This window comes from Scardinius erythrophthalmus (assembly GCF_964197995.2).
Source record: "Scardinius erythrophthalmus genome assembly, contig: HAP1_SCAFFOLD_67, whole genome shotgun sequence".
NCBI classification, from domain to species: domain Eukaryota; kingdom Metazoa; phylum Chordata; class Actinopteri; order Cypriniformes; family Leuciscidae; genus Scardinius; species Scardinius erythrophthalmus.
Window position 1 is genome coordinate 371,212 of NW_028296531.1, and position 26,686 is coordinate 397,897.

Below are 26,686 nucleotides of genomic sequence, written 5' to 3' on the forward strand. Positions count from 1 at the left end.
TAATGAGGGAGTGCAGGTGATGATGATTGGTGATTGGGTGAGTGAGTGCAGGTGTGCGCCATGGAGGATTCTGGGGAATGAAGTGCACACACAGATGAAGGCTGAAGAACGTGACCGTGACACATTGTTATTGTTAATTTCATCTTTTGTTTTATTTTCATGTTTGTGGTCTGAATTATGTCGTCTGAAATGTCGGAGGTGTATTTTGGAGTCTTTTTTGTGATTGCCTTCGTAATAGTGATAACATCTACAGGTGAGTAAGATGACATCAACTAAATTAGCGGAAGTATGCATTAGTTAAGCAGGCAAACATGTTCTTTTCTGTTCTTTATTTTGAATTTGCAGCGGCCATTCCCTCTGGACTGTACATCACTGCTGACGCTCTCCACTAATACACAGAACGGGTTGACGTTGGAGGAGGAAGAGGAGAAGGAGGAGGAAAGGGTTAGCAATATACCATTATCAATATAGCAAAGTTTTGCTAACTAATATTTTGAATGTTGTTTAATTGATTAAAAACTTTAAACACCATACAACATCATATCTTACCTCATCTTCACCCCACATGTTATTGTTGTTAGTAATAAGTTCTGTTAACTTATTGTATTTTAGTTTTTTCTGTAAACTATAACACTAAAAGGCTGCTGTGACTTTGTCTGTTTCAGGAGAGTCTGTTCTCAAAGCAAAAACATGGATGCTGACAATGAAGGGCAGAATCATCATCCAGTTACAACTGCTAACAGACGACTCTTCAGCATTAGCTGTCTATTTTGTCGAATGCAGAATCAGGTAAACCAAAATATATATATACATATATATTTTTTTACATTACATTACATTTACATGCATGCATTTGGAAGTCACTTTTATCCAAAGCAACTTACATTGTATTAAGTTTAATTTAAATTATCCATTCCCTGGAAATCTAAGCTACAGGAATGTATTGAAAAAGAATGAAGCTTTAATGATTTTAATGTAATGTATTATGGGGTAATACCATCCCTGTAGGTTAGGGGTGGAAATTGGCAAAAATTTGATGATTCGATAGTATTGCGATATTTGGGCCACAATTCAATATTATTGCGCTTCCTAACATTGCGATACAGCAAGTATTGCGATTCGATTCTGCGATATATTGCGATTCATGTCCCCCATATTATTCAAAGACATTACAAAAAATAAGACTGCTTAACTCACTTCAAATGTCACATTAAATCTGTGAACATCTTCTACACATTTACTGGAGGCTAGTGCAAAAACTTTGTCCTTGAACATTCAGGACACAGGACCTTATTACAGAACGTAATTATATGAACGCGTCACCACCGCATTAGCACCAAAAACATGGAGATTTTATTTTAGAGAATAATTACACAACCTATTCGATATACTATAATTCTATAATTAAATAAACTAATCGAATATCCAAAAATTGTGACTCATCCCTGCATGTAATACCTTGTTTTTTTCCCCAAATCTTCACTTACGTCTCGATTATAAACGTTTCTTCCTTGGTTCGCTTTTATTTAGGCCTATTACATTCACATTCTTTACTGTGGTAAAGTAGAAAAACGTTGTAGGACAGATAGCCTACATTTTTACTTGCACGTCAGATTCATTTCAACACAGTTTTTGCTTGTTATTAGACATGTACGGCGCGTCAAGTTTATTTGATTTTTAGTTTCGCTCTCTTTGGCAGCGCAATTTCAAACATAGCTTAAATGTCTTGCCCTTGTGGAAGATTAAATTCACTTTTCATACCTTTTACAACAAGTAGAAAACATGAAGATATCAGAAAATAGATCGATGGTCTCTTTCCTCCTCGTGTCATCCCTCTCAAAGCACAGAGCGGTATGGCTTCATGTGGAATCACGTGTCTTTGTGTGGAAGTATTAAACGAAAGTTTTTTTTTTATAGATTTAACTTTTCTATTATGTAAGTTTCTAATATTTACTGATATGTATTTGAATGCTTTACAGGCTTTGTGTTGCTTCTTTGACGGAATTGCTCAAATTAAGACTTTTTTGCTCGAATAAACAACATTTTTTTTATTTCAATTTTCATAATAACCCCCGAACCACTGCAGGTAGTTGGTCCATTACCACCGCAGTGGTAAAAAAACTGCCACCGTCACAGCCTTATAACCTTTATTGTAATACTTTGCGCTACTGTATCAATATAATTGCATGCGCAAAATATCGCGACACTGAACAGAATCGATTTTTCCCCCACCACTACTGTAGGTGGATTCAGAATCAGATGTAGTGCTTTTATTAACGCCAAAGTACATGCAGCATCAAGTTTGAGGGTTAGGGAAAATTCTGCCAACACCGGTCTGAAAAAATTATATATTTTTCCCTGCTTGTGTTTGCAGGTTCATTCTGAGAGTCAACCCTGATGGCACCAAACACCAAAGGCACAGATCAGATGGAAATCTGGAAAGGTCCAAAGAAAAGCATCAGCCTGAAACCCTCAGTGTTTCTCATCAGAGAGCTTGTCAACTTTGACTGGCAAAATTACTGAAATGTAACAACACAACACTGACTTTGACTGTATTTTATTGTTTTAAGGCCTGTTTTGCTTTTCAGTGTGTGTACGTTTTTGCCATGCTACAGATACAAATGGTCACCAGGAGATTAATTCTATGGACTTTGGAGATGTTGCCCTTTTTTTTCTTCAGCTAGTGGCTCCTAAAGGTCAAGATTTGTAATTTGTACTTCTAAAACAAAATGTTCAACGATTAAAAAGAATATTATAAGGACAAATGTTTGAGTTATTGTGATTTTTTGGGGGGTGGGGTAAACATAAATTAAAAAAAGAAAATTTAAATGATGAGAAAAAAAAAACTAATACTGTAAATGAAAATACGGTAATAATACAGTAAATGATACAGTATACTGTAAGTGAAAATACAGTAATAATACTGTAAATGCAATTACAGTAAATGGTACAGTATACTGTTAAGTGAAAATACAGTAATAATACTGTAAAACATTTTACAGTAACTTACTGGCATCCAGCTGCCAGTAAGTTACTGTAAAATTTACAGCAACCTCTTTACAGTGTAATTTTCCTATAGTGTAATGTAAAATATACTTTTGAAATATTCATTTTCATTTAATATAGTACGTTTATAGGCTATTTTATGTCATAGGAATAATTATATAAATCATTATTATATTATTATACTAATTGTTTGGCGTCCTAAAACACCAGTGATAATTTAATGTAGACTGAGACTCTATATCATAAATAAAAAATAAGTTTGAGCCCTCTTTAATGTCTAGGTACAAGTCAATGCTTTTTCTTTGTGCACAGTTCATGGGTTGAAGCCATTTTTTTACAGTCTATGGTTGTAGCCCGTTGAAGCTCTTAATTTTGAGCTCTCAAAGTGCACCAGACTGATGCATTTAACTTTAAAATGTACAAAATTTTCTTGCGGGGGAGCATGTCCCCGAACCCCCCTAGAGGGACAGAGGTTTACCCAACATAGTTTTAAAAATCCTATGGGAAAGAACGATAATTTATTAACTTTACTCCAGCATAGTACAACAAAGTTCCTTTTAATGTCCTAAAATTTACTTGGACAAACTATACATTTGGCCTGCCTTAGGGGGGGCCTACAAGACATTGTGCCCAGGGGCCTCTGAATTCTTAATCCGGCCCTGCACCTCACCCCAGACCTCACTAATTTTCAAACCCTGGTTACGGCCTTGGCTTTACTACTAGATATATTTATGGAGATGAAAAATAATAAGGCGCCCTGTACAGCTATGATCAGCCAGGGTTTCCGCGGGGCATTAAAAAGCATTTTGCTTATTCATGTAAATGTAAATGCGCAATCCCCACATTCCCTCACCAAAATTCAAGCCCTGAAATGGCAGCGGGATGTGTAACTCTAGCATATGGCGCATATGTCATATAAAGTTAGGCAAGGCCAAACAGCGTTATCCATGTTTTGCGATTGCATCGCTAGAGTAAGCTAGTGAAACTGATAGAGTTCTTCATTTAATTACAATATGAGGACTGACGGTAGGCTATAAAAATCAGCGTTTCTGTGTAGGTGATGACAACCATCTTGACAGCAGCAATCAAAGCATCGCTAATTACGGTTGACCTTAATTTGAGATAGTAAATTTGTTCCTAATCAAAGGGAACACTTAACCACAGAACAGCTGGGTAAGTTTTGTATTGGCTTATTGGATACAGTAAATGAAGACTGTCATCACCTACACAGAAACGCTGATTTTTATAGCCTACCGTCAGTCCTCATGTTGTAATTAAATGAAGAACGCTATCAGTTTCACTATTAGCTTACTCTAGCGATGCAATCAACAACATGGATAACGCTGTTTGGCCTTGCCTAACTTTATATGCACAATCTTGAAAAAAGTACTATTGTTGAAATTCTCACATCAAGCAAACTTTAACCCTTATCCACTACCTGCTAACGTTAGTGCACTGCACCCGAGCAAGCACACTTTGCAGTTCCTCCGGAAATGCACTTTTCTAGTTATTATTATTCCCGGGAGAAAAATTTTGGCCAGCTCCTGCGCCTAGGCCCTTTTAGGCAGAGACACCGTTCCAACTTTAAAACGTTCGGTCAGTACCGGTGTAAGTTGCTCGCGAAGATGACATCACGAGTCCATGTCGTTCGTCCGCCATAGTGGATTGAACAGAAAACGAAACTAAAGTTTCACAGGTCACAAATTTGGTCCGAACTTCACGAAACTGGACGTACATGATCATTGGAGCAAGCCTCATCAAAGTTACTAGAAGGATTTTTGATTTTCGGAAGCGTTTGCCCGTCACAGCCAAACGAAATCAGCGGCGTAGTCGCCAAACAGGAAGTCGTCCATATCTCAGGAACTCTGTCACATATCGAAACCAAACTTTATACATGAACTAGGGACTCCAATGTGAGGATGTACAAGATCTGAATTTTCTTTATTTTTTTTTTATTTCAGGCTAATAGACAAACCCATTTACCTATGTCTATGCAAGAGTTTCACCTTTTGATGTTAGGTAATGCATTTAGACAGTAGGTGGCACTGTTGTATTACATTTCACAGAGCAGCCAAGTCAGTGTATAGACTGCATTCGTTTTTCCCAGGTTTGTCTTAATAAATGCAGGCATGAATTTCGTTTTTTGCATTGGTCTATTTTAATCATCTTCATTTATTAATATATACAGATTTGTTTGCATGAATTGTGCATTTCCAATCCTCAAAGCAGTTAATAAAAAAAAAAAAAACTTTATACAAAATACATCATGCTCTTCTTCGATAACCGAACAAACAATTAATTGTCTGTGGCTGTGTTTGTGCGCGCGGGAAATATGCTGCGCATAACAATAGAAAACAAGGAGAAACGCGCAGTCACATGCTCAAATAATCAACAACGTCGCTCTAGAGGTGCGTTGTGGACTGCGAAGTGGACTTCACAGGGTATTCCGCCATCTTAAGTTCTAATCCGAAGGGAGCGAACATGTTCAGTTCGAAGGGCACTGCGCACAGCATAGGGAATAAGGGAACATCGATACATCACTTCACAGGAAGTGGAGAGCGATGATCACACACCCAACTGTCATTTCGCGCATCAGGTCATCACCAGTCAGAACGGTCATAACTAACGATGGAGGAGTTTACGTATGTGTGTAAGTAATACATTTCGCCATTGTTATACAAATGACAGTATTTTTAACGGTTATTGTTGTGAATATTACATATACTATTTTTGATGATTATAATTTACCTCAGTGAATGCAGCCAGCTTAGCTAGTTTGTGAAGTAAAGTGATTTTATTTTAGGTAGTTGTAAAATAGTGCAATATAATTGTAAATATATAATATAATAATAAAAATTAAAATATGAATGTAGTCCTATATATATTTGTTATATCATAATCTGCACGACTCCGTCGTTGACTTTCTTTGATGACATTTGCTGGGTGTTTCTAATGAGCGGTTATTGTCAGTGAAGTCCACTTCAACTGATTTACCGTGCTCAGGGAGTAGGGGAGCAGTGAACACTGCATATGGGCCCTGTCGAATGGAACGCACATTAGATGTGTAAAAACAAGTGGAAAGCGCGAGCGCGCCGCTGTCTCCTTTCGCTTGTTCTCCTGTGGCGTCTGGCGTCTGTCGTTGCTATGCGGCAACCATGAACTGCGCTCTCCATGATGACAAGATCTGTGTCTGAAATCGCTCCCTATCCACTATATAGTGCACTATTTAGGGTGTCGGCCATTTTGTAGTGGTGTCCGAATTCTGAGTGAACGACATCATTCCCTACATTCTTCACTACTTTTATCCACAATCCTCTCTGAATTCGAGTGTACATACGATGTACACTTGCTGAGACACTATTTCCCACAATCCATCACGATAAGGCGATTGAGCGCGAATGAAAAATAAACAAAAATGCCACTATGGCAACGGTGCACCCGAGTTAGAAAACAATCATTTATAAGACCAGACGCCTGGTTATTTATTTATACATACCGTTAATGTCTATATTTGAAAAATCAAATGTGTTGTGTAGTGTTTTGTTCTCTTTTATTTTCACATATAAATTAAAAAAGTAAATAAATATGACAAGCAAGTGTTTTATTATCTTTTTTTTAATCAAATAACGCAATAAACGTGAAAAATACATACATACAATGGTTACATACAATTCACACAGCCAAAAAAAGGAAATATTAAAAATGGGTAGGTAATGTTTATGACAAATTGTCTGAGCTCTCTGGCGCATGATAATTATGTCAGCCTCCGAATTCTTTGCTGATGTAGTGCACTCAACTGCCATTCACTATATGAGGTTTTATTTAACAAAGTTCGGGAGGAGCAGGTTCAGATAATTTACCAAATTATGCACAGCTGGAGATTAATCAGTAATCAACTCAATGACAGAGTATAAATTCACAGCAGACCTATCTCTGTTCATTGAAAGTTTGTCAGCATTTGGCTGCGCCCTATCTTCCCGAACCAAGCTCTCCCATCCGATGAAGGAATTTTCCGTCCTTTTGGAATATTTGCCAGAATCCTCGGGTGTTATATTGCGGGCGTCAAGCCAAATAAACGGGTCCTTGCCACCACAGGCGAAATACCAGCAAACTTCTTCCGCATTTTTTCTAAACCAGATCATTCAAGTAAGTTTTTTTTTTTTCTGTCATGGAGAATGGTCATAAGGCCTGCAAAGCACCACGCTCGCGTTTCGGGCAATGCCGCCCTCTTCACGCAAAGAACGGGCTTCTCCAGCAGCTCTAGGCCGAAGCCGCAGGCCCTCAAAGAGCAGCGCCGCAGATTCAGTACCGGTCGGCCAGCCTACGCTCTCAACCCCGTTGGCTGAACTCGGCGAGCGCTCCGCTCCGTGGTTAAATTTCGCATTGCATTCAGTTGTTCAGTTATAACGAGGGGAACACGTTTTAAATGGTGTCGGTCCAAATTATTTTCTGTCATTAACGTGCTGCTTTCTTGTGGCTAAAAACTCACAAGTACAGTAGCTCGCGGCCTCGTGCATTACGTGCTGAACGCATGCGCTCAGAATCTTTAACCTAACTTATATCGTTAACTATGTCCTGCAATTCATCTGTATAAATCGCGTAGAAACTTAGTTATAGCATAAATGTTTTTATACATGGTTACAAGCAATGTGCTTCACACCAATAGTTTAGTGATCCTTAAATGAAACAAAATTAAACAAACACAAAGTGCCTAAACTAAATTTATGCAAAGCGTCGTCTTTTACGTAAGCTGTCTCCGTAGAAACCAGTAACAGAAAAACGAACAATCGTTATCTAAATCAGAGTGTACTTTGACGTTGTTAATCATCAAACGTTCAATAATTGATCTTTCAGCCCTGCACAGTTTGGCTAAGCTCTGGATTCCAAACGCAGGTTAAAACCATGTGTTCAGCCTCATCGAATCCTGGCCATTAATTTGAACACAGTTGATCTCCACTATATAAATAAATAAATAAATAAATAGGACTTTCGGATCTCGTCCACCTCTCAGACAGTCAATATCGTTCTAAGCAAACTGATATCTGTGCTCGGTCACTTAAACAACAGAAATGCATAATCCTGCAATGATTTCATCTCTAACCTCCTCTTCATCGCGTCTTAGATTAACGCACAAAAAGATGACCATCGGCTCTCCAAGCCCCACTCTCCTCCTCCCTTTGCTCATCCACACACTGCAGGAGCTCATTTCCTGGTTTCATGTGAGTCTGGCTATTTTTTCCTCTGCCACAGCAGTGATGTTTCCTCTGCTCCCACAGGTTCTCTGTAACTCTGGCTATTTGCTCCATTGCCGCAGCAGTGATGTTTTCTTCTGCTACCACAGGTTTTATCTTACTCCGGCTTTTTCTCCATTGCCGCAACAGTGATGTCTCCTCTGCTCCCGCAGGAGCTCTGTTCCCTTAGCTAATCTTGTTTACTGCCACTGCAGTGTCTCCTCTGCTCCCACAGGATTTCCGTTTCTCTCGCTATTTTTCTCCCCTGCCACAGCTGTGATGTCTCCTCTGCTCCTGCAGGAACTGTTTCTCCAGCTAATTCTCCACTGCTTCAGCAGTGATGTCTCCTCTGCTCCCGCAGGTTTTGTTACTCCGGCTATTTTTTCCACTGCCACAGCAGTGATGTCTCTTCTGCTCCCACAGGTTTTCTGTTACTCCGGCTATTTTCTCCACTGCCACAGCAGTGATGTCTCCTCTGCTCCCGCCGGTTTTCTGTTACTCCGGCTATTTTCTCCACTGCCACAGCACTGATGTCTCTTCTGCTCCCACAGGTTTTCTGTTACTCCGGCTATTTTCTCCACTGCCACAGCAGTGACGTCTCCTCTGCTCCCACAGGTTTTCTGTTACTCCGGCTATTTTCTCCACTCCCACAGCAGTGATGTCTCCTCTGCTCCCGTAGGTTTTCTGTTACTCCGGCTAATTCTCCACTGCCACAGCAGTGATGTTTCCTCTGCTCCCACAGGTTTCTGTTACTCCGGCTATTTTCTCTCCACTGCCACAGCACTGATGTCTCCTCTGCTCCCGCAGGAACTCTATTTCTCTGGCTAATTTTCTATACTGCTGTAACAAGGTTGGCTCCTCTGCTCCCGCAGGAGCCCTGTTTCTTTAGCTAATCTTGTTTAATGCCACTGCAATGATGTCTCCTCTGCTCCTGCAGGAACTCTATTTCTCTGACTAATTTTCTATACTGCTGTAACAAGGCTGTCTCCTGCTCCCGCAAGAGAGCTTTGTTTCTCCGGCTAATTCTCTACTGCCACAGCAGTAAGGTTTTCCTTCGCTCTCATGTTTTTTCTGTTACTGGCTATTTTCTCCCCTGCCGCAGCAGCAATGTCTCCTCTGCTCCTGCAGGAACTGTTTCCCCGGCTAATTCTCTACTGCCACAGCAATGAGGTTCCTTTGCTCCCTCAGGATTTCTGTTACTCTAGCTACTTTCTCCCCTGCCGCAGTAGTGATTTCTCCTATGCTCCCGCAAGCTCTGTTTCTCTGGCTAATTCTCTACTGCCACACCAGTGAGGTTTCCTTTGCTCCCACAGGATTCGTTACTCCAGTTCATTTTCTCTACTGCTAGCAGGGATGTGTCTCCAGTAGGAGAACTGTTTCTCCGGCTAATCTCGTCTTCTGCTATAGCCTTTCTCCGTCCAGTGAGCTTCGGTCTCCCAGAGGATGTACCGTAACATGCATCTAAGTTTTCTCTTCTGTCCAGCGAGCATTGGTCTCCCAGCGGACACTGCATGCATCCATTTTTTTTCTCTCTTCTCTGTCCAGCGAGCATTGGTCTCCCAGTGGACACTGCATGCATCTATGTTTTCTCTTCTCTGCAAGCATCAGTCTAACAACGGAGGCAGTCCTTCCGTCCAACATCATAGACTGCCCAAATAATTCTAAACGCGAATTCTTCTCGCCGCTCGGCCACCTAAACCATGCTATACACATAATTCCGCAAGGCCCTTTCATCACGCACCTCCTCGCCCTAAGTTTATGGATAACTTAATCTAATCAGTGGAACGGCTTAACCTTTTTCTACGATTACATCTCTCTCTCCCCCTCGATTTAAGCCGTTGACAGCTCCTTCCAATCATCGTCACGGCTTTCCCAGGGGGGAAAGTGGTCAACTAACAGAATCCTGGTCCATCGCGACAAATTAAACTATGCACTGCATCAACAAAGGTCATTCTTACTCACCCGCGCTAATTGCCACTCCTCAGATGCCTCATCTGGTACTCCGCTTGATCAATTTGTAATAACTGCCAAACACGTTCCAGGAGCACAAAATCAAATCGCTGACTCTCTCCCATTACTCTTTCCAGAAATTCAGGACATTGGTGCCAGAAGCATAAAAAGCTTACTAGAGCTATCTAACCAGCATTCAGTTTTCAATAAATTAGTCTACGGTAAGCCCGCCCCCGCCATAAATAAATCTCAAACATCCCTGCTCATTAAAGGTTTCAAGAACTTATCCCACTCGTCCGGATACCAGTCAATCTATTGCAATTGACATACTCACCAAATGTATTCCAACACTCTGTCTCGCATACCATTCCACCAACTCCGTCTGCACACTGGAAGCACGTCTGTCCTAGCTGTCTTCGGTTTTCTCCACCACTCCAAATTGATTATCACATCTATCGTCGACTCAAATACCCATCCTTCAATCTCAGATTTACAGATCGTAGATATCGAAACCATATTTTCTTCATCAAACAAGTAGTAAACTGATCGAGCAAAAAGGTCACTTCGTTATATTTTCAATCCGCCAACCCCCATCCAACTGTACCACTCTCGTTTGATTTACTGCAGTTTAAACTTTCAATGTTCAAATCCCTACTCGGCCCACATCAGAAGCATTCAAAACCTACATCAGATCCAGCCGCTTCCACATCAAAACGCTCACCAAGCCATAATTAAATCATTCATTTCCATCACCTGCTGAGTTCCAGCATTCCACCCCCCCGACAGAGTCCAGCGGGCGCCCTCCCTTCCGCTGGCGAGGCCTACCCATCCGATGCCGTGAGCATCCAAGTTCCCGTCGGAAGCTGCGAGGGCCCTCCCAGTTGAATGGCTAAACTCTTTCTCAAATCACGCTCGTAAAAATCTTGCGTCATCGAGTTGACAGTTCAACTGCCGAATGGGCTTATCCGTCCGATGCCGTGAGCATCCAAGTTCCCGTCGGATGTCGCGAGAGCCCTCCCGGTCGAACAGTCAAGCTCGTTTTAGTAAATACCTTCTCATGCCCTGCACTTTTTGGGGGAATTAATTGCACATCATTTTACGATTGCTGTCCTGCGCTCACCTGGCTTTTATGGGGGGAGTACTTTGGGTTTGGGCCTAACTCCGAGCTCGGAGCCCTCCCCCCGGACAGCACGCCAAATACGCATAAACTTATTGTATTAATTATATGTAGATGTGAACTCGTGAAATGAGGTTTTATTTAACAAAGTTCGGGAGGAGCAGGTTCAGATAATTAACCAAATTATGCACAGCTGGAGATTAATCAGTAATCAACTCAATGACAGAGTATAAATTCACAGCAGACCTATCTCTGTTCATTGAAAGTTTGTCAGCATCCCTCCTCCACCCCATCTCCTCACTTCCAGTTCCATCTACACTTCCAGTTCCATCTACACTTACCAACTGGGGGGAGTACTTTGGGTTCGGGCCTAACTCCGAGCTCGGAGCCCTCCCCCCGTACAGCACGCCAAATACGCATAAACTTATTGTATTAATTATATGTAGATGTGAACTCGTGAAGTAGGGATTAGTGAACGAGTGAACGAGTGAGCGGTTTCAGACACAGCTAAGGAAGTATCAGCAAAAGATTAATAGATTTCTAGCCCTTGCATTAACTTTACTACTAAATATATTTATGGAGATGGAAAATAATGCCCTTTACAGCTATGATCAGCTGTTCGGCCGAGCATTCAATGTTGTTACGCTGCAAGCTGATGGTTCGTTGCTGTCGCGCTCTATCACTCACACACCATAAAGAGCAAATTGTTTTTTAATGTTTCAATTTCGTGATTAAAATGACATAATTTGGAAGCGGATAATTTCTTCACAAACAGCTCATTATGACTCAATGTTAGAATGCTGCACCTACACTCGATAGTGTGAATAAGATCAGCGCAGACCACTGCATTGACAGGGTAAAACATATGATCTGTCTACGGCTAGGGCTCAGTGGAAGACAGAAAATGCCAGTCCAGCACTGATTGAGGAATTAAATTCAACGAAAATTCAACGTAATCCTTTGAAAACAAACAGGAAGTCGTCCATATCTCAGGAACTCTGTCACGTATCAAAACCAAACTTTGTACATGAACTCGGGACTCCAATGTGAGGATGCACAAGATCGTTTTTTTTTTTTTTTTTTTTTTTTCAGGCTAATTGACAAACCCATTTACTTATGTCTATGCAAAAGAGTTTCACCTCACACTTTTAAAGGCACAATATGCAGCTTTCCATTTTTGTCAAACAGCGACCCCTAGAGTCGCTGTGGAGTACTTGTATTTAACGTTACTGTCGTAAATACCACTCGCGCAGAGCCGTCTCTGCACTCATGGCCTGATCCCCTCCCCCTTGTATACCGGTCCCTGTTCAGTCGGATGGAAGCTGTAATGAGTGGAAATAAGGTGTGGCCCCTTTAAGAGCTGCGCACACCCTGTTGAACTGTCGTCGGCAGTCTGTGTTGTATGTGCACCTCGAACACACGTATGCGGGTTATTTCAGTTTGATGCTCATTCTTATCCTACTTTTGTTTATCAAGTAAAGATGTGGATGGTAGAACGGGTGACAGACAGTTACACGAGTTCGACTGGGGAATAAAGTGCAAGTTGTGAGATGCCAATCGCCTCCATGAGTCTGTCTGGCCTCTGTAATAACTTCATCTGTGAGCTATCCCTATTTTTCCTCCTGACAGAATGCGTTACAAAGCGTCGGACATCGAACAGGCACAGATAACCTCTGAAGATGTCTACTAGTCCATCAACAAGAACGATATTTACTCGAGTCTGACTCCTTGCTCGGTCAGTCTGCCTGCTCGGTCAGTCTGCCGTTTCCTCTTTCTTTCGTCCTCCGACAAAGCTTTCCTAGCTTTGTGTGCAGTGCCGTAAAGCAATTCGTTACATCCCGAGACCTGATATCACGCGATACTTCCTGACGCTGAGGCCGGCGCCCCGCCGGCCCAAAGTTGCAAGTGTGGTTTTTCGGCTCACAGGCGCTTGGGGGATGCGAGACGACCACCATTCAACCCGAAAAGTCATATAACTATTCCAATGACTCCGAAGCTGTTCGGTTAAGGTAAAAAAGTTACTTAGTGCACCTTTAATGTTAATGCGTTTAGAAAGTAGGTGGCACTGTTGTATTACATTTCACAGAGCTGCCAATTCTCAGATCAAGCAAACTTCAATGCACCCTTATCCAATACCTGCTAACGTTAGTGAACCACACCCAAGCAAGCACACTTCGCAGTCCCTCCGGAAATGCATTTTAGTTCACATTGTTGATTGTTAGGCTGCATAAATTAAGTAAACCGGAACCGCAAACACTTCCTGTAACACCCAATGAACTTGTTATATTGTTTAAAGAATGGCATCTTCGCTAACATTAGTTTGCCTTTTACCCTGAAGTTACCGTAGTCAGATGGATCCGGGCCGTATCCAGATCAGATGGAGGACCTGCGCCTAGACACGACCACAACGCATCCCTGAATGTTAGCAGAAATCCTGTCAACTACCTGTGAAGGCCTCATTGACACGACACATCCTCAGCAAAGACCACTAGATCCAGACAGGTCCTCAGCACAGACCTACAGTATGACCAGCTTCATCCCCATACAGTGATGAATCCGATCTCCAAGCAAAAGGAACTGGATGAAATATTTTAATTCTACCGATCCACAATCTGATTTCTGACTTGTGATGCAGCCTGAATCCTAATGACACCGTGTTCATTCATAGGCCAGAGGAGAACTGGACCTCCGACTGAGCCTGGTTTCAGCCTGGAGCCTGGTGAGTTTTTTTCTCAATTCTGTCACCTGATGGAGTTCACTGTCACCTCTGCCTTGCTTAGTTGGGGACACTTAGGGCCGGATTTACTAACAGCTTGCGCCAGCGCAAACCCTCTTTTGGTGTTAAAAAACTACTGTCAGGATTTACTAAAGACACACAAGCCACATTTCCATTACCCTTCAAATTGTGCAAATTGAAATTGCGAATTGAAAATACGGCTAATGGAAACGTCAATTTCGCGAAAACTCCCATTTATCGTATTTTTTTTTATGCTGGCATGAGGTGGTTTATCAGGCAATTCGAAAAAGAAATATTTCACAAAACTGCAATGGAAACAGTTTTTGCGCATTTACAGGTCACCTGACATAGATGATGCGGTATGTTTGGACAGAATACGAGACAGAGTTCTTTATTAAATTCATATAAGACAAAAGAATTACAGGAATAATGGATTCTAAACTTCAAATAAATGCCACAATCAAGACCTTAAAGCAGATATGAGGGAGAAACACCCAGAAACACCTCATATGTGCTGCTCACAGGTATAATAAGGGTCGTTCCTTACCATTAATGCTAGGAAAACACACATACATCTCCTTCGATTAATAATAATGGCTAGTGCAGTGGCTGGGATATAGTACATAAACTTACCAACGTCCGTTGCCATGGTTTTTGGAATGATTTTACTTATCGCGAAAGGAAACAATTTTTGTCGTATAACATCGGTTAATGGAAACGCCACCATTTCGCAATCGTTTTTTGTTAGAAAAAAATCGCACAAGTTTTGCGCACATCTGTAATGGAACAGTGAAAGCCTACAGTGAAAATTTTAAGCTGAAAAGGTGTGGACAGTTATTTTGGCTGACCTTATTGCATACATCCAGATTCCCTTTCAGATGCAAAATTTATGGGAGGAGAATATTTAAATGAATCACACAAGGTGATTTACTAAGGTTTGCGCTAGTCAATTGACTGGTATTTGCGCCATTATTTATCGCCCAAAAGAAGCATGTTTTAAACCAGACGTTAAGTTGCGCTGCTCTTGGTAGATTGTGTTGGTCATTGTGGAAATTAATCCGGCTGTGTCTGTGTTCTTTAATTTGCGTCAGATCACGCACTGAACGTTCCTCTCCATCAATGCTTTTGTGGAATTGCACTCTCACGCTAATTTGCCGTTTATTAAATCTGCCCCTTATATTCAACAGTATTATTTATTTGACTGCACTTACACTATTGGATGAGAACTGAACTGGACGATGAAATAACTTTTTCTGCAGAACTGCTTTATAGATTAAATAAAAAAATTGAATAATTGGTGATCTTCACAACGAAACTGAACTGAACCCAGCTGAACAATAACACTATTTTCTTTTAGAGCTGTTGTACATCTAAAACAAACTGTTTGCATCATTGAATTATTTTCCTGTTTATTACTGCAAAGCTGCTTTTTATTTGTATCGGATATAGCGCTATATAAATAAAGGTGACTTGACTTATGTAACATATTTAAGGTTTATTGAAAAATGTTCACTCACAGACATACACATTCTCAACACTGCTGTGTCATTGGCAATGTTTTATGAGAGTTGGCGGTCACTACTGAACTCTTTTGATGTGATTTCCATTTTCATGGTAACAACAAATGATTGGTAGATCTCTTCTCAGGATTTTGGGTAGGATATCTCTCCAGGAATAATTTTTTTTCAAAAACTTGGAATCACATTGACAATCTCTTCATTTCTGATGGCTCATGACAAGGCTGCTAAATATTTACTTTTAAACTCTACTCTGTTGTAGTTAAGTAATGTGCAATGGCATTAACCAGTGGTATGTCAGAAACTTGGGATAAGAAACAGAAAATGTCACACTAGCGTTGAAAACAACTGGGAACATTTTATTGCTGGACATAGCTGTCAAGAGTGAAAACAATAACTGATGAACTAAAAACAATAACACAAAATTAAAATGACTGCAGACAAATCTGAGTGCTGTAATGTGTAAAAAAAAAAAAAAAAAAAGAATAAATATACATGAGCAAAAAAGATGAGGAATGCCACTATTGCCGACACAAATGGTCATAATGCAACAAACCTATAGAACTCAACAGTGCAACATGGTGAAAATCATAAATACACAGAATGAGACACAGACAAAAAACAAATAATCATGGACTCCAGAAATGTGGTGGCAGTATGAATCCAATCCATCATCCACCTTTATTATGAGCTCTTGTAAACTTGTTTAAGTAAAAAACAAGAACCAGTAGTAAAATAACCAGTAACATGGAGCATTGTTAATGCGGAGGGTGTTTTCAACCAGTTGACGTCTTCTCGCACATCTGACTCAGTAACACCATTGAGACAGAATAGCATCTTTCATAACACTATGCATATAGAGTGGGGTCCAAACGTCTGAGACCACAGAGTTAAAATGTGTCTGTTTAACCGTAAGGGCTAGAGCATTGAAACTTTGCCATATGGTAGTACAAAAATCGAGGAGAGGTTATCAAATTATGACCTCGATTGGCCAATAGGTGGCGCTATAGCAACCAAAAGCGTGAAACTGGTCATAACTCCTAGAGTGTATGTCGTAGACTCAAGTGTCTCATATCATTGGAAAGCTGGACTCCTGAAGGTCAAAACGTATATCTCGGACTAGTCCCTGGTTTTTTGTCCGATCGGAACCAAACCAATGCAGAAATATTCTCTGGAGTCTGAATATCAATAATTATCGAAAAAAAGTCGAAATTTCAATTCCTGTTCGCTAGGGGGTGATAAATTAATGTTGTGGGAGGAGCCTATTTTACTAAAATGGCTATAACTCAAGAAGTAAATGAGATATCTTCACCAAACTTGGTACACATGTGTATGAGTTCAATCTGAGGTCACAGTAAAAAAATCGACGTTTGAACACTAGGTGGCGCTATAACATGAAAAAAAACATGAAAAGGGCTATGACTACCTGACCGTTAGTCCGATTGACTTGAAAATTGGTATGCAGTGTCTTGGTCCAAGGTGCCATGTATGTCTATGAGAACATTAGCGTATCTCGAAAAACATGGCCGCCATCGACCAATGAAATTTAAACACCTATTAGACAAGGTTAACGGAGGCCGATCGGAACAAAACTCAGTAGGCATGTTCGAATCATGGCTCTAGATGTCGGTAAGAATTTTGAAAGAAATCAGCTACTAGTTGGCGCTAGCGAGTTTTTTGGCTTGCTAAATAAAACTTAATAACTTTTGATGCTTTTGTGCTTAAAGGCCTTAAAGGTCTTAAATGCTTGAACCCCCGATAAATGCTGCTTGCAGCTTTAATTATTAGGGGTTCAAGCATGAAATGCTGAAACCCTATTGTAATTGTACTGATTAGGGGTTCAAGCACGAAGTGCTGAAACCCTATTGTAATTGTACTGATTTTTAGGGGTTCAAGCACGAAGTGCTGAAACCCTATTGTAATTGTGCTGATTTTTATTATTATTAGGGGTTCAAGCACGAAGTGCTGAAACCCTATTGCAATTGTAAGGATTTTTAGGGGTTCAAGCACGAAGTGCTGAACACCTATTGCAATTGTACTGATTTTTATTAGGGGTTCAAGCATGAAATGCTGAAACCCTATTGTAATTGTACTGATTTTTATTAGGGGTTCAAGCACGAAGTGCTGAAACCCTATTGTAATTGTAAGGATTTTTATTATTATTTTTCTTCCGCCGAAAAACGCATCGTGCAGCCCAAACCGTAAGAGCTGGAACCTTGAAACTTTGCCAGATGGTAGTCCTCAATTTGGGGAGAACCTATCAAAGTATGACCCAGATTGGCCCATAGGTGGCGCTATAATGACCAAATTTACTAAATTGCTCATAACTCCTAGACAGTTTGTCCTAGATTCTCAATTTTGGCATCCCTGTGATCCCTGGCTCCAAAAATTTGTTATGGGCAATTTTGTCAAAAACCTACTTTTGCGAACTAGTCCCTGGTTTTTGGCCCAATCCAGACCAGACCAGTCTAGCACAATTCTCTGGACTCTCTAGATCAATAATTATCGAAAAAAAAGTTGAACTTTTGCATTTGCCTGGCTGTAACAGGGTAATTTAGGAAAGGGGTGGGACAAAAAAAAACACTCAAAAGCCTATACAACCTAAGGGAAAACCTCAAACTTCACAAAAATCGATGAGCAGATGTGTCAGAACATGGTGAAGAAGCATGCCAAGTTTCGTGAAGATCGGACAATAGGTGGCGCTATAACTGTCCAAAACGTCTCTTCTTATTAGGGGTTCAAGCACGAAGTGCTGAAACCCTATTGTAATTGTAAGGATTTTTAGGGGTTCAAGCACGAAGTGCTGAAACCCTATTGTAATTGTCCTGATTTTTAGGGGTTCAAGCACGAAGTGCTGAAACCCTATTGTAATTGTACTGATTAGGGGCCAAGCACCGAAGGTGCGGAGGCACATATTGTATACGTTCGGTTTCTTATTAGGGGCCAAGCACCGAAGGTGCGTAGGCACCTATTGTATCTGTTCCCGTTCTTATTAGGGGCCAAGCACCGAAGGTGCGGAGGCACCTATTGTTTTTGTTCCGGTTCTTATTATTATTAGGGGCCAAGCACCGAAGGTGCGGAGGCACCTATTGTATCTGTTCCCGTTCTTATTAGGGGCCAAGCACCGAAGGTGCGTAGGCACCTATTGTTTTCGTTCCCGTTCTTATTATTAGGGGCCAAGCACCGAAGGTGCGTAGGCACCTATTGTTTTCGTTCCCGTTCTTATTATTATTAGGGGCCAAGCACCGAAGGTGCGGAGGCACCTATTGTTTTCGTTCCCGTTCTTATTATTATTATTAGGGGCCAAGCACAGAATGTGCGTAGGCACCTATTGTATCTGTTAGCGTACCAAAAATAATTCTTCTTTTTCTTCCGCTCTGGGAGTCTATGGCAGCCCATAGAACCGCTTGCGGGAAAGTTGTGCAATTTGGCACACTGATAGAGGACAGACTGAACAGTCACCATAGCAAATTTGGAGTCTTATTCCCTTATTATTAGGGGCCAAGCACAACATGGTGAGGAAGCATGCAGAGTTTCATGGAGATCGGACCATAGGTGGCGCTATAACTGGCAAAAAGCCTTCATTCTTATTAGGGGTTCAAGCATGAAATGCTGAAACCCTATTGTAATTGTAAGGATTCGTAAAACGCATCGTGCAGGCCAAACCGTAAGGCCTAGAGACGTGAAACCTGGCCAGATGGTAGGCCTCAATTTGGGGACAACCTATCAGAGTATGACCCCGAATGGCCCATAGGTGGCGCTACAGCGACCAAAAGTACAAAATCGCCCATAACTCTTAGACCGTTTGTCCCAGGATCAAGTGTCTTATATCGTTGGAATCCTTGGCTCAAGGCGGACAAAATGGCTATCTCCGATTTTGATTTAGGCAGGGAAAAATTTCTGCTATATCGAATTTTGTCCGAAACCTACTTTTGCGAACTAGTCCTAGGTTTTTCGCCAGATCGGAACCAAACCAGTCTAGGACATTTCTCTGGACTCTCTCGATCAATAGTTATCGAAAAAAAGTAGAATTTTTGCATTTGGTTGGCTATAACAGGGTCATTTGGAAAATGGGCGGGGCAAAATACAGTCAAAAGCCTATAAATCCTAAACAAAAACTCAGAACATCACGAAAATCGCTGAGCATATGTGTCCTGACATGGTGAACAAGCGTGCCGAGTTTCATGCAGATCGGAGCATAGGTGGCGCTATAAATGGCAAAAAGGTTCCCTTATTATTAGGGGCCAAGCACAGAATGTGCGTAGGCACCTATTGTATCTGTTAGCGCAGTGGTTCCCAACCTTTTATTGTCTGAGACCCCCTTTTTCCCAAGAAAATATTTTAGGGCCCCTATTCACATTTAATGATATTATCGCTCTTGTTGGCTAGCAGCAAGAATGACAAAATATGTTGTTTTCAAGCAAACCGTAGGCTATGTTTATTACTATAACCAGATATGTTTATGCACAAATAATAGCCTATAGCCTGATATTGAAAATACAATAACAAAAACATCAATGGGCCATTTGTAATTTAAAAACGTAAGCCTAAGAGTAACCTATAAATTGGCCCTATTTGAATGGCAATAAAAAAAAAAAATCAGTATTCACACTGGTGTGTAGGTTAAAAAAAAGAATGAATATATAGGCTATTACAAAATTACTGCTGTCTGGGACCTCAATACTTGCATGTTATTTGTGAGGCTTTATCAATAAGTGTGAGGATCTTCCGGTCGTGAGTAATTTGGTCAATGCGTGGAGAGATCTTTAACAGGGTAAGACCTCTTTATCATCCTCAAGGGTCAGTCTGGCCCATATGTATTTGGTTTTTAAGGCTGTCATGGTTAAAATCCCATTTTTTGGTCAGCCAGGGAATGGATAAAATTAGTAATATGATCGTTCTCCTTAAAGCATGCAATCCTTTTTTGCGCTACAGCGATCGTTAATAAACATGCATTTGTTAACAGAATAATGCGTCTTTCGGAGCCGGAATTACTTCTCTGTGTTTAGCTATGATGAGTCACGCAGGTCAAGTACCACTACTCCGCGGCGGCGATCCGAACCAGTGTTAAATAGTCCCAATGTAAACACTTATTATAGGTGTACCATAGTGATTCAGAATAAGACAAAAACACGGTTTGGAAGATGGATTCATGATGAACTCGCTCATTATATACTTTTTGTACATTTTTAACATAGAAAAAGTTACGGACGACTTGAATGCTCATTACTCAAAACTTTTCAAAATATGACGCGACCCCCCAGAGAGCTCGCCGAGACCCCCTTGTGGGCCGCGACCCCCCTGTTGGGAACCACTGTGTTAGCGTACCAAAAATAATTCTTCTTTTTCTTCCGCTCTGGGAGTCTATGGCAGACCATAGAACCGCTTGCGGGAAAGTTGTGCAATTTGGCACACTGATAGAGGACAGACTGAACAGTCACCATAGCAAATTTGGAGTCTCCAACTCATTCCCTCTAGCGCCACCAGCTGTCCAAATTTGCACTCATGTTTAGGCTAATAACTTTTGAACCACAAGGGCTAGAAACAAAATTCCTTTTTCCTCTGATTCCCTAGCTCAAGACGATTCGATTGCACCCTATGACGTCATTTTCCGTCATGGAAAGTTTTCCGCCATTTAGAATTTTCCGAAAAACCTACTTTTTCGAACTCCTCCTAGGCCGTTGCTCCGATTTTCACGAAAATTGAACCAGATCATCTACAGACCATGCCGACAAAAAGTTATGGAATTCAAGTTGATTTGCTAAGCAATTTTCGAAAAAACCCACCAACAAATTTTACGTAGCGCTTGCGAAAACAGACGTAAGGCTGTATCTCCGCAACGCTTTATTGGATTCAGACCAAACTCGGTACATGTCATCCCAACCATGACCTGAGGCTACATGCTGCGTTTCGGCGCAGCGCCACCTACTGGTCCGGAGATATGAAAAATGGCTATTTTTGCTTATAACTTCTGAATAGTTTGCCCAAAAACCATAAAATTGGTCTCGTTAGATTCAGGCCAACATGCTGAGTCGACTGATATCCAATTTTACCATATCGGCCATTTTGGCTGTCGGCCATTTTGAATTTTGTGCTAAAATGCTGTATTTTAAGAACGCATGAATGGATTCTTACGAAACATGGTATGGGTCATCAGCACGATGCCCTGAAGGAGCGTGAGAAGTTTCGAAACAGCGCCACCTTGTGGTCGAAAGTTATAACAACATTTCCAAAAAGGCTAATAACCTTTGAATAAATCTGCCAATTGAAATGCCACTGTTCTTAATAGATTCCCTGGGTCACGCTGAGAACATAGATACCAAGTTTGCCATATTTGGCCGAACTTCCTGTCCGCCATCTTGATTTTCAGTCAAAACCTACTTTTTCGAACTCCTCCTAGACCGTTTGTCCGATTTTCACCAAAATCGAATCGTATCATCTCCACACTGTACCGACAAAAAGTTATGGAATTCGTGTTGATTCGTCAAACCGTTCTCGAATACCGCGCAAACAAATTTTACGTTGTGCTACAGCTACAGATTTAGTGCAAAAGTACTAAATCGCCCATAACTCCTAGACCGTTTGTCCTAGACTCAAGTGTCTTACACCACTGTGATCCCTGGCTCAAGGCGGACAAAATGGCTATCTCCAAATTCGATTTAGGCCAGAATTTCTTTTTGCTATGTCGAATTTTGTCCGAAACCTACTTTTGCGAACTAGTCCTAGGTTTTTCGCCAGATCGGAACCAAACCAGTCTAGAACATTTCTCTGGACTCTCTAGATCAATAATTATCGAAAAAAAGTTGAACTTTTGCATTTGGGTGGCTGTAACAGGGTCATTTAGAAAAGGGGCGTGGCAAAATACACTAAAAATCCTATAAATCCCAAACGAAAACTCAGGACTTCACCAAAATTGATGAGCATATGTGTCAGAACATGGTGAGGAAGCATGCAGAGTTTCATGGAGATCGGACCATAGGTGGCGCTATAACTGGCAAAAAGCCTTCATTCTTATTAGGGGTTCAAGCATGAAATGCTGAAACCCTATTGTAATTGTAAGGATTCGTAAAACGCATCGTGCAGGCCAAACCGTAAGGCCTAGAGACGTGAAACCTGGCCAGATGGTAGGCCTCAATTTGGGGACAACCTATCAGAGTATGACCCCGAATGGCCCATAGGTGGCGCTACAGCGACCAAAAGTACAAAATCGCCCATAACTCTTAGACCGTTTGTCCCAGGATCAAGTGTCTTATATCGTTGGAATCCTTGGCTCAAGGCGGACAAAATGGCTATCTCCGATTTTGATTTAGGCAGGGAAAAATTTCTGCTATATCGAATTTTGTCCGAAACCTACTTTTGCGAACTAGTCCTAGGTTTTTCGCCAGATCGGAACCAAACCAGTCTAGGACATTTCTCTGGACTCTCTCGATCAATAGTTATCGAAAAAAAGTAGAATTTTTGCATTTGGTTGGCTATAACAGGGTCATTTGGAAAATGGGCGGGGCAAAATACAGTCAAAAGCCTATAAATCCTAAACAAAAACTCAGAACATCACGAAAATCGCTGAGCATATGTGTCCTGACATGGTGAACATGCGTGCCGAGTTTCATGCAGATCGGAGCATAGGTGGCGCTATAAATGGCAAAAAGGTTCCCTTATTATTAGGGGCCAAGCACAACATGGTGAGGAAGCATGCAGAGTTTCATGGAGATCGGACCATAGGTGGCGCTATAACTGGCAAAAAGCCTTCATTCTTATTAGGGGTTCAAGCATGAAATGCTGAAACCCTATTGTAATTGTAAGGATTCGTAAAACGCATCGTGCAGGCCAAACCGTAAGGCCTAGAGACGTGAAACCTGGCCAGATGGTAGGCCTCAATTTGGGGACAACCTATCAGAGTATGACCCCGAATGGCCCATAGGTGGCGCTACAGCAACCAAAAGTACAAAATCGCCCATAACTCTTAGACCGTTTGTCCCAGGATCAAGTGTCTTATATCGTTGGAATCCTTGGCTCAAGGCGGACAAAATGGCTATCTCCGATTTTGATTTAGGCAGGGAAAAATTTCTGCTATATCGAATTTTGTCCGAAACCTACTTTTGCGAACTAGTCCTAGGTTTTTCGCCAGATCGGAACCAAACCAGTCTAGGACATTTCTCTGGACTCTCTCGATCAATAGTTATCGAAAAAAAGTAGAATTTTTGCATTTGGTTGGCTATAACAGGGTCATTTGGAAAATGGGCGGGGCAAAATACAGTCAAAAGCCTATAAATCCTAAACAAAAACTCAGAACATCACGAAAATCGCTGAGCATATGTGTCCTGACATGGTGAACATGCGTGCCGAGTTTCATGCAGATCGGAGCATAGGTGGCGCTATAAATGGCAAAAAGGTTCCCTTATTATTAGGGGCCAAGCACAACATGGTGAGGAAGCATGCAGAGTTTCATGGAGATCGGACCATAGGTGGCGCTATAACTGGCAAAAAGCCTTCATTCTTATTAGGGGTTCAAGCATGAAATGCTGAAACCCTATTGTAATTGTAAGGATTCGTAAAACGCATCGTGCAGGCCAAACCGTAAGGCCTAGAGACGTGAAACCTGGCCAGATGGTAGGCCTCAATTTGGGGACAACCTATCAGAGTATGACCCCGAATGGCCCATAGGTGGCGCTACAGCGACCAAAAGTACAAAATCGCCCATAACTCTTAGACCGTTTGTCCCAGGATCAAGTGTCTTATATCGTTGGAATCCTTGGCTCAAGGCGGACAAAATGGCTATCTCCGATTTTGATTTAGGCAGGGAAAAATTTCTGCTATATCGAATTTTGTCCGAAACCTACTTTTGCGAACTAGTCCTAGGTTTTTCGCCAGATCGGAACCAAACCAGTCTAGGACATTTCTCTGGACTCTCTCGATCAATAGTTATCGAAAAAAAGTAGAATTTTTGCATTTGGTTGGCTATAACAGGGTCATTTGGAAAATGGGCGGGGCAAAATACAGTCAAAAGCCTATAAATCCTAAACAAAAACTCAGAACATCACGAAAATCGCTGAGCATATGTGTCCTGACATGGTGAACATGCGTGCCGAGTTTCATGCAGATCGGAGCATAGGTGGCGCTATAAATGGCAAAAAGGTTCCCTTATTATTAGGGGCCAAGCACAACATGGTGAGGAAGCATGCAGAGTTTCATGGAGATCGGACCATAGGTGGCGCTATAACTGGCAAAAAGCCTTCATTCTTATTAGGGGTTCAAGCATGAAATGCTGAAACCCTATTGTAATTGTAAGGATTCGTAAAACGCATCGTGCAGGCCAAACCGTAAGGCCTAGAGACGTGAAACCTGGCCAGATGGTAGGCCTCAATTTGGGGACAACCTATCAGAGTATGACCCCGAATGGCCCATAGGTGGCGCTACAGCGACCAAAAGTACAAAATCGCCCATAACTCTTAGACCGTTTGTCCCAGGATCAAGTGTCTTATATCGTTGGAATCCTTGGCTCAAGGCGGACAAAATGGCTATCTCCGATTTTGATTTAGGCAGGGAAAAATTTCTGCTATATCGAATTTTGTCCGAAACCTACTTTTGCGAACTAGTCCTAGGTTTTTCGCCAGATCGGAACCAAACCAGTCTAGGACATTTCTCTGGACTCTCTCGATCAATAGTTATCGAAAAAAAGTAGAATTTTTGCATTTGGTTGGCTATAACAGGGTCATTTGGAAAATGGGCGGGGCAAAATACAGTCAAAAGCCTATAAATCCTAAACAAAAACTCAGAACATCACGAAAATCGCTGAGCATATGTGTCCTGACATGGTGAACATGCGTGCCGAGTTTCATGCAGATCGGAGCATAGGTGGCGCTATAAATGGCAAAAAGGTTCCCTTATTATTAGGGGCCAAGCACAACATGGTGAGGAAGCATGCAGAGTTTCATGGAGATCGGACCATAGGTGGCGCTATAACTGGCAAAAAGCCTTCATTCTTATTAGGGGTTCAAGCATGAAATGCTGAAACCCTATTGTAATTGTAAGGATTCGTAAAACGCATCGTGCAGGCCAAACCGTAAGGCCTAGAGACGTGAAACCTGGCCAGATGGTAGGCCTCAATTTGGGGACAACCTATCAGAGTATGACCCCGAATGGCCCATAGGTGGCGCTACAGCGACCAAAAGTACAAAATCGCCCATAACTCTTAGACCGTTTGTCCCAGGATCAAGTGTCTTATATCGTTGGAATCCTTGGCTCAAGGCGGACAAAATGGCTATCTCCGATTTTGATTTAGGCAGGGAAAAATTTCTGCTATATCGAATTTTGTCCGAAACCTACTTTTGCGAACTAGTCCTAGGTTTTTCGCCAGATCGGAACCAAACCAGTCTAGGACATTTCTCTGGACTCTCTCGATCAATAGTTATCGAAAAAAAGTAGAATTTTTGCATTTGGTTGGCTATAACAGGGTCATTTGGAAAATGGGCGGGGCAAAATACAGTCAAAAGCCTATAAATCCTAAACAAAAACTCAGAACATCACGAAAATCGCTGAGCATATGTGTCCTGACATGGTGAACATGCGTGCCGAGTTTCATGCAGATCGGAGCATAGGTGGCGCTATAAATGGCAAAAAGGTTCCCTTATTATTAGGGGCCAAGCACAACATGGTGAGGAAGCATGCAGAGTTTCATGGAGATCGGACCATAGGTGGCGCTATAACTGGCAAAAAGCCTTCATTCTTATTAGGGGTTCAAGCATGAAATGCTGAAACCCTATTGTAATTGTAAGGATTCGTAAAACGCATCGTGCAGGCCAAACCGTAAGGCCTAGAGACGTGAAACCTGGCCAGATGGTAGGCCTCAATTTGGGGACAACCTATCAGAGTATGACCCCGAATGGCCCATAGGTGGCGCTACAGCGACCAAAAGTACAAAATCGCCCATAACTCTTAGACCGTTTGTCCCAGGATCAAGTGTCTTATATCGTTGGAATCCTTGGCTCAAGGCGGACAAAATGGCTATCTCCGATTTTGATTTAGGCAGGGAAAAATTTCTGCTATATCGAATTTTGTCCGAAACCTACTTTTGCGAACTAGTCCTAGGTTTTTCGCCAGATCGGAACCAAACCAGTCTAGGACATTT

At 41.6% G+C, this 26,686-nt stretch overlaps 1 long non-coding RNA gene across 1 annotated transcript; it reads left to right on the forward strand.

Moving 5' to 3' along the window:
* The first annotated feature begins 370 nt into the window (after positions 1-370).
* Positions 371-2,754, forward strand: LOC308686264. Its single transcript, XR_014029554.1, has 3 exons — positions 371-444; positions 666-789; positions 2,375-2,754. It is a non-coding gene; the product is annotated as an uncharacterized lncRNA (long non-coding RNA).
* Positions 2,755-26,686: the final 23,932 nt, after the last annotated feature.